The following is a 14,338-nucleotide window of genomic DNA, read 5'->3' as shown; positions in this document are numbered from 1 at the left end:
AATTCATCTTTATAATAAATGTAAAGCTGAAAGAAAGCTGTGTGTTTGAGTGTGACAACAGTTCAGATCATAGTGACACAGTACGTGATGATTGGTTGTTATTAATGTAAAGAATGGGATGAAGTATGAGCAGAACGTGTGCAGGGCAGAATAGAGAGAACTGTGTGTGTGTGTGTGCGTGTGTGTGTCTGTGTGTGTGTGTGTGCATGTGTGTGTGTGCATGCTGGGATTCCTCACGCCTGTCTCATTGTCCTGGGCCCTGTAAGACAAAGGGTTAAGTAAATGTTTGGGGAAGATAAGGCCACTCACCCTGACAGGCAGCAGGCCCCACTGCCCAGGGGGACGCAGCCCCAAATACATCACACACACACACACACACACACACACACACACACACACACACACACTCATCTATCCCTCCGTCTCTCTCTCTCTTTAATACACACACCTTTATATTTAACTCCTGGAATTACCTTTTTCTCTTCACCCAGTAAATCACCCGCTGAGTGTTTGATGTCTGACGTGCAGCGCTGTGCGAGCCAGCAGCTCCAGGTTTGAACTTGGTGAAAGTGTTTGGTGGGTAGAAGCCAGTTAGTTTCCGTCTTGAGCAGCTTGTCTGGCAAACGCAGCGCTCTCATTCCTGCTTTTCATGTCCCACTGTGAGGGTTTTAGTGTTCAGAGCTCAGCTTTACATCACAGCTCTCTGATAAGGTCTACAAGGGGGCTGCGGGCTTACAGTGTAGTGGAGGACCATGAATTCTTGAACTTTGATGTCTTGAACCGGTTTAGTCTTAGTCTGGCTCAGGATTGTCCCGAGCTGACAGTGTAAATAACAAATAACAAAGCTGCTGTATCTCCTCTGTGACAGTAGAGATGAGGATTGTGGGAACCAGATGATTCCAGGTGTTTTTTTTGTTGTTGCTCTTTGACTGATATGTTTTTCAGCACAGAATTGTGTAGATAACTTTACATCATGATGGTTTTACTATTGGTATAAATCTAAATCTAAATTTTCAGTTTTTCCCCCCATCAGTTTGGTCGGGCAGATGATTTTAATACTACAATACACTTCTCCGTATGCATAAGGAGAAGAAGGGGATCAATCAGAGCCGTAATGTTCCATTAGTGAAATTTGGAACAAAATATTGCACCATAGTCGCTAACATTGATTTAACATTGACTTAGAGACTGAAAATGAATCGATTTAAACTGAATGTTTCGTCACATCTGCAGAGTTTGAGCTTTTGCTTCTGCTTTTCATTTGCATAGACAGGAGAATTTTAAGATGCATAAGTGGATACTTTATTCTAAAATCCACCTTGGGAACCATCACTGAATTCTTGCATTACTATTATTGCATTACTTGATTACTTGAAATTGAACCTAAATTTCCTAACTCAGTTAATTTCAACCTAATTCATTCCCAGCCGAGTGCACATTTATATGGGAATATGCGACTAGAGCAAAATATAAACTGAAGTAAGGAACACCTTAAGGTGCATGCATTTATAACAAATTTTCAATACAACATACAATCAGTAGTTTACATTGCAGTCAGCAGTGAAATAAGATTGAAATGCAACACATTGCATCATGGGATTGTTGGCATAAAGTATTTGTTGCGTTCCCTTGTGAACATTTTTGAGGTGCAGATATTTCACAATCAGATTTCACTCAAATTAGCCGATAGTCAATACAGTGCACCACATGTTAGGGTTGGATTTCTGACACACACAGACATGGTTTGCTTGTTTTGATCCAGGCTTAGTGACTTACAACTGAATACCAGAGCTGTTTTTCTTAAAACTCTGGTTTGGAAGCTCAAAAAAAAAGTTTGGACCATAAAAACTAAGAATATGAGATTTTAGGTCAAAATTCTGAGATAACAAATAAGAATTTTAACTTACCCTGAGTATTTTTATTTCTTGCTGGCCTAACATTTTTTTCTTTTCTTTTCTCGGAGGAAATGGGCTGCCAGAGAATTGGAAACCTAAACTATGAAATCGCTGCCCGGACGAATGAGGTAGGTAGAAGGCGTCCGAATGATGGACTGTCCATTTGTGATCGTCACTCTGTGCTTGGCTTTTAGTGGCTGTCGCAGTGATGTACAGGCCTTCTGCTACCAAGGAGGGCATTTGGGTATACAGAGAGATGTTTCACTTTTGTAACAAATTAGCCGTTCGGATAAACAGTTAATTTAAGCCCCGCTGCAGAAATGTGGAGCCGTCAAACAGTTTACAAATCCCCATTCTTTCACTGTGCCCACATGAGTGAGAGAACAGAAGCTAAGGGGAGAAAATCCTCACAGGCTCAGTCAACACTGAAAAAGGAGCTGTTTGTCAGTTTGACGAGTGTCTGAACAGACCAGAACAGAATCTGAAAATATTTCTTGAGATTTGTTTAAATTAGCCGGAGTTGTATAAGTTGTTGAAAGTTTTGTCCTAAGTGTGTTTTTTGGGGCAGTTATCATATGGTCTGATGTGGGTAACAGCCACTTGGGTTAAAAGGCCTGGTGACAACTGCGTTTAATTGCCATGTAGCTGCTGTGATCGAATTTGCTCACAGTAACAAAGAAACACCCGATTTTTTCCACAACAACATTCACCACTACATCACCAGGCTTGATATAAGCTATTCCGTGAAGACGTGTGAATCGGTTCAGTCAGTCATACTGACGATGGGCTTTTTTTGGAAACGTGATAGCTCAGGTAGATCATCGAACTGCTGCAGAAGCGCCCTCACTTGTCCAACCCAATTACACAAGGCATCTGCATCAGTCAACACCCGTCCCCTCAGACCGTCTCATCACCTCACAGATGATCTTTCCTCCCAGAATATGAGCTCATGAGGTCGTCGTCCCCCCCCCCCCCCCCCCCCCCCCCATCACAATAACACAAGCCAGCCTCCCTTGGTATGATAGGAGAGAGATATCGCAATAGAGACGCTCGCTACTCTCAAAACAATGCCACCCACTCTCTGTGGAACCCATACGAGCTCGCTCATTAGTGACCACTGATAACTGGAGATTGGGGGTTTGTTGGGGTAATAATAACCTGAAAGGGCCTCTCCTCCTCCTCCTTCTCCTCCTCTGCCTTTTACTTTGCTCTCTCTCTCTCTCTCTCTCTCTCTCTCCGTGTCTGTCTTACCCTCTCTCTCCCTCCCTGCTGGGCTTTATCAGTGGTCCTGGTCAATGTCCTACTGTCATGTCTTGATGTGATTTATGTCACGGGCTGTGAAGTCGACTTATCTCCCTCCTCTCCCAGTCCCACCCCCCCTCCCCTCCTCCACCACCCCTACAGAGGTTTGGCTCCCTCTGTCTCAGCCAGCCTGGCTCCTCCAGCAGGGCCAGGGAGGAAAGGTTTGGGTGGGGGGAGGTGCGAGACATTGGAGGTGTGAGAGGAAAATTCCTTTCCGGACATCCACCTGTCCTGTAAATTATAGGCATTTTACTGACCTTCAGTATGTGCTTTGTGCATTTTTCACAGAATAAGACTCAAAGAATGTGACATGATGCTTCATTATTTCAAAGTCTGTAGTTGTTGTGAAAAAAAGTCTGTATGTTTGTAAATGTGTAGAAAAGATTTGTAGAAAAAATGAGAATGCACAAATTATATGAACAAAGTTACACACAATATGTGTGAAACCCATCACTGAATGCCCCCACACTGTGTGTGCCACTGAAGTTATGTCCACACATGTGAGAGCTACACATAAATATATACAGACGCCGCATTGGCCGCTTCTGCCCATTGCCGTGACATTTCAACATCGCCGCCATATTGGATTGGGCCGGACTGCCCTGTAAACAAATAGGAATAAATGGAGGAGCTGTGGTTTTTCTGGATAAAAAGCACTGTGACGTTTACATTTCTCAAACGATTTCATTTAGTTGTTTTTATATCCAAGGATTTATGATCTACATGGACTAAAAATAAAAGTCTGGTCTCCAGTTACTTCGTGATAGTTTAGGCTAACGAAACGAGGAGTTACGTGAGTGATTCAGTTCATGTAAACCTAATGTTGATACACACTCGTCCGTATAGAAAACAGTGATTACAGCCTAAACTATCGCGATTATAAGTAACTGGTGACACGTTTTATATTTACTCCACATATATCATTAACCTTTGAATATAAAGACTCATTGAAACTGATTGAGAAGTGTAAACGCACGTTGTGCTCCACACCGAGCATTCGTTCAAAAAAGGGTTCAGAGGTTAACAGACAGGCTGGAGACTGTGGGTTGCTGAAAGTGATCAAAGGAGCGGAGTCATCAGCACCTGTCCTCACCTCCAAAGTCTCAAAAGTCAACTTGACGAGCAAGCGAGCGTTGATCTGTTGCAAGCACATAGCGAGGGTCGAGCTAGGGCGCTTTTCCACTCGTGGATACTACTCCACTCATATCACATCCACGCTTCCTCCCGTGGCTGCTTCACAATAAAAGTCATTCCCTTTTGAATTCTTTTAAGGTGAAGCATCTGCAGTAGGAAACGTAGGGTTAGCATTAGCAGAAACGTGCTAACTCTGATCGAGCTGTAGGAAGGTGAACAGTAAGGACATATAAACTGAGCTGGATTACATCCAGCGTGGGAATGGCAGACTCTGCCAGTACCAAAGTAAACGAGTAAATGATGAGGTCATTTCTGAATTTTAATACATTGAATAGCTATTGCAGAAAAATGCTAATCGTAAATAGTAACAAAAATCTGGTTTGTGAAAACCACTGGATTTTGCAAGTGTGTGTATGTGCGTCTGTCAGTGTGTGTGTGGGTCTGTGTGTGTGTCCCTTCATCCGTCCACATTTCCCATCCTCCTGCTTCTCCTTCTTCTGGCCTTTGATGTGCTTTTAAAGCGGCCCGTGCTCTCTCTGCTTTCCCTCTGACTTGACAATTGTTTATTAGTTTTGAAATGGTCTTAGAGGATCTTATATGCCTCTCAATGACATACTTAAAGGGAGAATAACTGGCTTTGAAACAAAGAGACAGTCAAATGATAGGAAGTGGAGGAGAGGCAGAAAAAAATGAAGGAGCGCTGTAGAAAACTGTTTATGGCTTTTATCTGGGTTATTCTGGTGAGGGTTGCTAGTTGGATAGGTATCCTTGTCAAAGGAACGGCTGAACAGGAGGCATGAGGGAGCGAAGAGAAAGCAGTCTAAGAGTGTGAACGAGAGAAAGAGCAATGAACAGCAGAGGAGGAAAAGAAAGACATACAAGGAGAGAATGAGTGAGAGAGATGCTGGACCACCCAGGTGTCCTGCTCCTCACTGCTGGTAGATGGATGGTTTCTGGTTGGTCCACTGCCAGCTTCAGGTTTGATCCTGTAACTCAGCATCCACAGCACCATGACTCTGCATATCTAACCTGGATCAGAGGGTTAACATGTACAATGTGTCCTCATGAGTCATTGTTCTTACTCTCACATATGCGATGGAAACTGCAGCAACTGGAATGAAACGTAAGCACCATCTTACGTTACGATAAGTGACATAAGAGAGGGAAAGGCCCAGGTCCAGATTTGGTGTGAAAATAAAGAAAATTTGAAATTATAACTGGCTCTGCTGCTTGGGGATAGAATTAGCAGCCATCCAGCTCAGGGTGCTGAATGGAGTTTCGTGTAAAAATCTGGAGTTCACAATTGATGTATGCCTTTTTATCAATCATGCACACGCTCCACCGCAAGCTATAACCAAGTGTTTTAGCTGCCTGACCCCAAAGATGCCCTAACCATAGTTTATCTGCCAGGAGATCTTTCCATAGAAGCATGGCCGTACCTGTTCCCACGTGCAGATATTGTAAAAAGACTTATAATGGAAATAGCTGTGTTGGTGGATTATTGGTGTGCAAACCTATAAGAAATTAAATCTGGCATCATGAACAGCTTTCTGGTTTTGGTATAATTTATGTGAGGCGAGACATTTTTATTCTAACATTCAAACTATCCAGTCAAAGTTCAGTGGATGCTAATTGCTCGGAGGAAACAAATCTCCATCAGGTCTTCAGCATGTAACCTCTTACTTTACTCTTCCTTCTTCCCCGAACATCCTTCTTCCTTGACTTTCTCCTGTCAACCCCTCTCTGAACTCTATCCCTCACTTTCCCCTCTGCTTTATACCTCTTCCCTCCTCTTTTGCCTACCGCCCTTCTCTTCCTTTTGTTCCCCCTCTTCACCCTCTCCGCCGTCCAGCCTTTCCCCATCTCTCTTCTCTTCCCATCCCTCTTCTCTGCCATCCTTCCACAGGTCCTTCCACTGATAATTTTTCAGCTCTTCCCCAGCCGCGGCGGCAGCTGTCCCTTATCGGCCCTCGAAGAGGCTAAGAAAACAGCGTGATGTGAGATCCTTATAGGACGAGATTGTGTAATTGCCTAATTGCTTTTTTTCTCCCGTCAAGGAGTTCTGCTTTCTGTCAGGCAGGCAGGAGCCCATAAACACCGGCCAGCTATTCCCAGCATCTCCCTCAATGTCACCGTTTTGTGCTCTTTGATTGGTTGAACTCAGAGCCAGGGCCTATTGCTCATTGGCTCCTCCCAGGATGAATGGCCCCGCTGACAGCCAATGGGGCCACAGCAGGGTAAGAAGGGTGAGCGAGAGAGTAAACAGCATTTTTCTGGAGTCAGGGACATGCAGGGGTTTCTTTGTTGGGAATTCCAAGTAATGTTTCCAGTTTTGGTTCCCAGGAGACCAAAAGGCGTTCACAATAGTAACTAAATGATACGATAGTTAACCATTCATGGTGGCGACAGCAAGATTTCAGCTGTGTATGGCGAAGCATCTGAGGCTGGTTCACTCATGCACAAGAGTGATATGTTTTAGTGCTTTTTAAGTAACAATTACTCCTTGAACTTTGCAGAAGACAGGGAGATTGGAAGTTGTAGGGTGTTACATGAAGGCCGTGGCCTAGAAACAGGGCATAAATCAGGGCAAAGTCTCTGCCTCTCTCTATCTCCCTCCTCCAACACTCCCTCTCCTCGAGCACACTCACTCCATCCAAGGCCAAGCAATCTGTCTGCTGAGGCGCAGAAGGCTGAGTGAGAGAGGAGCTCCTCGCCGTATCAAGAGGAAGAAAAATTTGAGAGAAGAATGCCTAATACCGGCCATCTCAAAACCATCCTTTAACCCACCCACCCCCACCCCCCTCTCAGTTTGTCTCCAGTCCATACGTCTGGCTGGAAAGCCCCATGTGATGGACTCTGTCTGTCTCTCTCAGACCCTCTGTCCTCTGTCCATCTCTATTAGTTTGAATGAAGATAGATGTGGACGCAGTATATGTTCACATGGCCATCAATTTTAAACCATTCCACTGGTGGTGGCGCACAGGACTAAAAATGGAGTTGGGTAGCGACGAAGAAGAGAGAATAAAAAACAGAAATAGATTGAAGGAGAGAGAAACACAGGACCGCTGTGCTTTTATCAGCGGAGCCACACACTAATCCAGGGGAGGAAGCCTGGCGTCCTGTCATGGAGGCATACAGGAAACAGGCTGGTACAGACAGGAAGCCGGCAGCAACACAACAACACGGCCCACGTTCACCCCCCCCCAAAAAATCCTTGCTTATTGTAAAGTACTGATACACAAACAAACTAATCAACTGAACGACAGGTGTGCGTGCGTGTGTGTGTGTGTGTGTGTGTATATGCAGCACATAGGCAGCAGGTCTGATGCCTGAGCACTCAAGTGTGTGTATGTGAGAGTGGGACTGGGAAACTTTAACCAGAGGTAAATCTCTACATTAAGTGAGAGGTAAGAGTGAAGAAGAAAATTTCCAATCAATTCATCAATTAAATTCACTAAAGATGTAATTTTGTGCCAATGAAGTTTGGTTTGCAGAAGAAATAAACACACACACACACACACACACACACACACACACACACACACACACACACACACACATTACATAAAGAAAAAGTTCAATAAAACCATCAAGAAATAATATTTACCACATATAATTGGTTTATTAAATATCACCAGCTTGAAAATTCATGGGCTTCAGCAAGTCCAGACATGTCTGTGCTTTTCACAGCAGACATTTTGACAAGTCATGATGAAACGCACAGGTGTAATTAATAACAATAAATGGCTGCTTCCCGTGTAGATCTGCCAACTGAGCTGTATGCATGCTAGCTCATCGTGATCGTTAATGTTATTAATTGCACCTGTGAAAAAACAGAAAGAAGAGGAAGAGAGGACTGACTGGAGGCTGCAGCGCTGGTGGGTTTTCATGGGAGCCGTGTTCTTTTCCTTTTGTTGTACTTGTAAATGTGTCATTGTTTAACTTGTAAATTCTCGTAGTGGCGTATATGAGCATTTATCTTACAGTTTGCTTAGTTCATAGAAAACACACATTTTTAGAGATAGCATTGAGTTACAGTAGCTAGTCTAACAGGTAGAAGGTAACACCAGCTGTCTAGGGAAATAAATATATTTATGAAGGTTTTAAAAATGCACTTTCACTTGTCTTTGAATCAAACACCTAAACTATTATTTCAATTAGCGTACATCTTTCAAGGCTACTGCCGTGAATATGGAGAAGGAAAGAAAGACATGCATAGGACATAGGACAAGGTTTATCTTAAACTGCTGGCACAAGTGTGTGTGTGTGTGTGTGTGTGTGTGTGTGTGTGTGTGTGCCTCGCTGTGGTGTGTTCAACAGAGGGCACACAAGGAGATGAGACATCCTCAAACTTCTGGGTTCTTTCCTGTGTTGTTACTGTACACACTGACTCTAATTTGATAACTACACATGGTAAAAACAAAAATCATCCTCACACACACACACACACACACACACACACACACACACACACACAGATGCAGCTTCATACTGACCAGCATGTCAAGATTTGTGGTATTGTACCCTCACCCTACGAAATGCGCACACACACACACACACACACACACACACACACACACACACACACCCACCCATATCCGTGTCCACACTCACCACACACAAACTCGTTTTTCCTTCTTTTTCTCTCTATTCTTCCGTCTTACTATCGCACACTGTCCCTCTCTCCACAGCCTGCTCTGTCTCTATTCCTTTCTGTCTCGCTAGGGTTTGAAATATTTATCCTACCTCTCTGCTTGTTTGACGTCCCAGGTTTATTCATCGCTCTGGGTGGGCCGGATCGCGCTGCCAGCTCCTGATGTTCCCTGGCTCAGCTATAGAGAGGACACCACATTATTCTCAGTCACACTAATATGTACACCTACATCAGTGCTTTTTACAGTTCAGTGAGCCAATGCGAGGGGATTGAAATTGTTTGTGAGACTTGTATTTTGTTCATAAATGAAGTGCTCTGAAATCGTCAGCAGGGTGGATGTTCCTCGTTCTGAAATGGAGCACAAAGAGGTCCAGTGGCTGCATGATGTGGAAGACACACACACACACACTCAGTCACATAAATGTGTCATCATGTACAGTAAGTATGAGTTTATGGATTCATGAAGGCAAATTAGTGATGAACATTGGAGATACTGATATCCTCTGGGTCTGGGTGTGCAGATTTGACTGAGTTATAACTTTTTATTACTGCACCTGTTCACGGCTTTGTTCCACTACAATAGTTCCCTTGCAGTATTCAAAGGTAACATATTGCACCTTTGTTTCTTAGAGTGCACTTGCGTGTGTGTCTCCTGGGCTACCCTATAGTGTGTATCTAAACATGGGCATGGGTCCAGCAGACATTCTGTAGTAGCCGCACAGCACGAACGCTCCACCCTCTCGTCAAAGCCCTGCTTCAGTCTCCCACGCCCACAACATGTCTGAGTCCACTGACCGAAGTTTAGTGACACGTGCAAATAAACACCCACTCAGACACATGCACCGGGTACGCATGGGCACACACAGGGAAGTATGAGGGTGGTGGTGGTGGTGGTGGAGAGGTTTCAGCCCTGTAAGAATTTCCATGTGCTTGCACACACACACAAACTCAGACTCACACACACAACCTTATCAGGAGATCAACAAGAGGACTGGCTGACTGGTTGGCAGAGTTACTCTTCGCACCCTTGTTTGATGAGGTCATTCACTCCAGCCGCAGATGGAGCTCACGCACTCATGTTGGTCATTTATATTCAAGGATAATGTATTTAGCTGATTTGTGGGCTCTGGTGTTGACTGTACTTATGCAGTAACAGGCTACATGCACAGTTTATGTACATGGGTAGTCAATATAACAGAAACAGTCTAATCATGGAAGTTATTTGATGGACACTCCTACAAAAGCCACCTGCATTGCCACTGAGCTGAGTGTCTAATAGCACCAGTGCATAGCTTTTCTTCTACAGGTCCTGTGCACCACACTTGCCCACGAATACCTCACAGTCAAAGACTTCCAGAGCGCACCTGTCCAAACCACTGGGCCTTCTTAAGCAGGACAGATTTACGCCGTCAGCCATTTAAAGCTATTACGATGCCTCCCTCACAGAAATGCAAACGGTTTGTCAGATTCATAGGCAGCCATTAATTTCCAAAGTGTCTGGTCTCGCACTGCTCTGCCATGCTTTCCTCCCCCTAGTGCCTGACATGGAGAGAACTGCATAAACATTTATGCAGCACTATTTTTTAAAGGCCCTCTGCAGTGCCTTGTAAATCAGCCCACTGCTTTGATGTCTTATCTGCTGTGTGTGTGTGTGTGTGTGTGTGTGTGTGTGTGTGTGTGTGTGTGTGTGTGTGTGTGTGTGTGTGTGTGTGTGTGTGTGTGTGTGTGTGTGTTTACTTTTGCATGGACACGTTCCATGTACATTTGCATTAACATTACAGTTATTTCTATTAAAAACACTAGTGGCTATTGAAACTTTTACCGTAACAGAAATAGGAATTTGACGTAAATAAATATAACATGATTCCTACTATAAAAAGCTAATTTCTATATTTCTTCATCTCTGGTCCAGAGAAAACATACAATTGATTGAATGATTAATTTTACATTTGCAAATAAACTGAGGATGATCAGTGTCGACACATCCCTCCCACAGCCATAATTTAAATTTTCTACAACTTGAGACAAAGGGGTCGTTCTGTGGGTGCGTCCGGACTGGGTGACCTTTGACTTTGATAATGCGCCAGTTCATGGTTTGTTCCACCTCGACAGTCATCTGGCCATGACAGTTCATCCCTCGTCAATGCTTCTCAGGTCTTTACACCTGTTCATATCACCTGCACCCATAACGTTGATTACAAGAACCAACTGTTTTCTTACCAACTAATATATCGCAGACCTTGTTACAAGAGAATCAACATTATCGCTTTATCTTTGAGTGGTCACAGTGTTTTGGACAAGCTTAACTGTGATTTACGTTTTGGCCTATAGACTAAGACTAAGGCAGAAAATGTGCTGAGGCCCAGAGTCAATACATTAAGTGAAGATTTTACTGAGACACATTCTCCTGCTCTGGCAGTGTTTGATCTGAAAACCACCATTAAGTCAGTCTTTTCCTCTTGGATGAAGTGATTCAGTAAAAAGTACTGAAACTAAACACAGTATCCAAACGTTTCCTTAATATTCCCAGCGAGACAATGTCTTTCTGATTAGCGCCCCTCAGGTCTATTGCCTCCTCAACAGATTTGTTAAATGCTGTTTATGTAACGGTGGGAGAGAGAGTCCAGTGATTTACAAGCCTGTGAGTGTTTTAGTGATGGCTGGTGCAGGTCAAGGTAATGATCATAAATAAGAGGTGCACGAGAGGAGGAGGAGGAGGGTTGGGGGGAGAAAGAACGAGTGAGAGAGGGTGGATGAACATCATAACAAGTCTGAGGATGGGTTCAAATTCCTACAGCTCACGGGTGTCTTAACTTACAGCACCTTGTGTTGACCCACAAGGAGAGCTGTGAAAGTGTTTGGTGGGTCTAATGGCAACTTAGAAACTGTTCACACTGAGTTGGAAAAATCTGCAAATACTCATACAGAACCATCTCTTAGTGACATTATTACTTAATCCGAAGCACTTGTTTTGTATGAGCCAGTGGCAGCAGCTGTGCTCAGGTGTTTACTAAGTGAAGGTTTATGCATCACGGAAATAAAACAAGTTTCACCACACAAGCTAGTTCTTATGTTGAGATTAGTTTTAACCAAATATTTACACCCAGTAACCCACCCAGGAGTAACTGTGACACAGCTACTGTAACTGAACTAGCTAACTCACTAAACTGAGCTTGCTAATAGAGTGCTGCAGAAATGAGTCCACAATCCCCCAAAATTATTTAGTATTTTAGCCTTATCCCGAAGTCTGTGAGTTTTTTGAATGGGTTTTAGACATTTTCACGTTTTATTCTACGAAAAAAAGAATATCAGTAAATACCTCAGTTGTGATTTTTTTTTAATCTTTTACATCTCTTAAAAAAAACGTAGCTACAGTGGTTGTCAGGGACGTTAATCACGCCAAACATGAAAACTGATCTTCTCACCAGTCCACCTTCGCAGCCTCGTTGTGTTTATGCTCGCACTTTTGCAAACTATCACTAACTTTGTAAGAGGAAATGATACTGTAGAAGAGGTAAGAGCTACGTTTATACCCAAACATTAGCATTTTACTTCTGGTGTTTGTATTTAGGCTGCAAAAATAATCATTCAATTGTGAAGATCCTGTTATATATGAAAAAAAATCCCATTGGCGTTTGTCAAGGGAGTCAGAGCAATGCTAGCTTCATCGGGTTGACCTACGAAAATATGCCATTCCTGCAGCTGTATATGATGAATTTAGTCTGTGATTGAAGAAGTAATGGGGTGTGGTTAACATATTGACTACCTCTTTCTCTTTCTCTCTGTTTTTTATTCTCTCCAACTGTCTCTCTGTCACTAATTACAACAACAAGAAAAACAACTAAAAACTAAGCAGCATTGCTGCATATGTGTTAAAGGAGCTATTTGTAAGTTTACCTATCACTGCATAGCCAACGTTAGCATTAACAACTGTGTACTTATCAGTCGAGAAGAAACGTTGTGAGTTCAGCATCAAACTTCATTCCTTTACTCACCAGGAACTGTCTCCAGAGGTGGAAAACAACACCAATGTTAACTCTTTTCTCTATCATGTCTTTTCTTCTACTGCATGCTAACCAGCTAGCTCCATCTCGTCACTTTCTGATAGCGACTCACTGTAACCTTCAGTCTGCCCTGAGGATGTAGCACCGCTCTGATGACGTATTGTAACCTTATGTCTTGTAAATGCAATGATGCAGCAGAGAAACTTACAAATAGCCCCTTCAAGACGAAGTCAGGCTGTAAAACCAAAGCAGAGAGTTGCAAAGAGCAAAGTTTCTTTGCACATTACTTAATTCTACTCTGGAAAATACAGTTATTATTATAATCTTATTTCTGTTCCAAGAATTTTTGCTTTTGTTTTTAGTTTGTTAAATGTCTCAGAAACATTAAAAAACAAGTTTCTCAATGAACAGTTTTAACTGAATTCGTCGACCTAGACAGGCAAACACACTCTCACACACATTCACACACTCGCAGACTTAGCTAAGGTCTGTGTTGTTGTACCCAAAAGCCCTTGAGACAGACTCACCCTGTAAAATACACACATATTCTGATAGGATTGTCTTGTTGCAGCTTTCTGTTTGTTCATGTTACTCATGTTCCGCTTGGATTGGCTGTGTCGAACAGAGGGACAGCTGAACTGTGCTGCACTGCACTTCTCCCCTATCAGTTCATAACTGCACAACCTAAAACTGGATGGAAAATAAATATTACACTTTCCATTTTACTTGGAAGCTGAACTGTGCACAAAAGGTGACATAATCAACCTTTAAGTGACCATAAAAGTCTGAGCGGGATAATTCTTTGCATAATGTTCACATCAGATTTTATTGTAATTCTATCCTATTGACCACTGAGAGGTAAGCTAGTTCTCTGCAGAAGAGAAAACCTGGACAGCGATCAATTGCAGGCTTGACCTTTCACCCTTGGGTCACTCTGCACACACTCCACTCACAGCTGCCTGCTCAGCTTCCCAAACCACCCAAATGGCTTCGCCCTTCTAAATGTGACTTCTTCTACTACTCCTACTGTTTCACAGGAGAGTCATTCATTACCAGCCCTATTCTGGTGGAGAATGGGAAAGTTTTTGTGTCATCATAAACTGAAAGGCCTCAAAAACTTTTCTGCTCTCCCAGACCTGCGCTCATCGTCCCTCTGCTTCAAGGTTGAGCTGGGCCATCTTGTGGATGAAAATAAACATTACACTGTTATGTGAGGGCATTCAATTCAAGTCAGCTTTATTTATAGGCATCAGTGAGAGACGATGAGAAGGTCAGAACGTGCTGCTGCTAGAATTTACAATAGAACTAGAAAATTTGACCTTTCTGATCTCCTTCGATGTCGTATCCCA

This window comes from Seriola dumerili, unplaced genomic scaffold (assembly GCF_002260705.1).
Source record: "Seriola dumerili isolate Sdu_G_001 unplaced genomic scaffold, Sdu_1.0 BDQW01000800.1, whole genome shotgun sequence".
Classification (NCBI taxonomy): domain Eukaryota; kingdom Metazoa; phylum Chordata; class Actinopteri; order Carangiformes; family Carangidae; genus Seriola; species Seriola dumerili.
The sequence above is the reverse complement of the archived record's forward strand: the minus strand, read 5'-3'. Positions refer to the sequence as shown.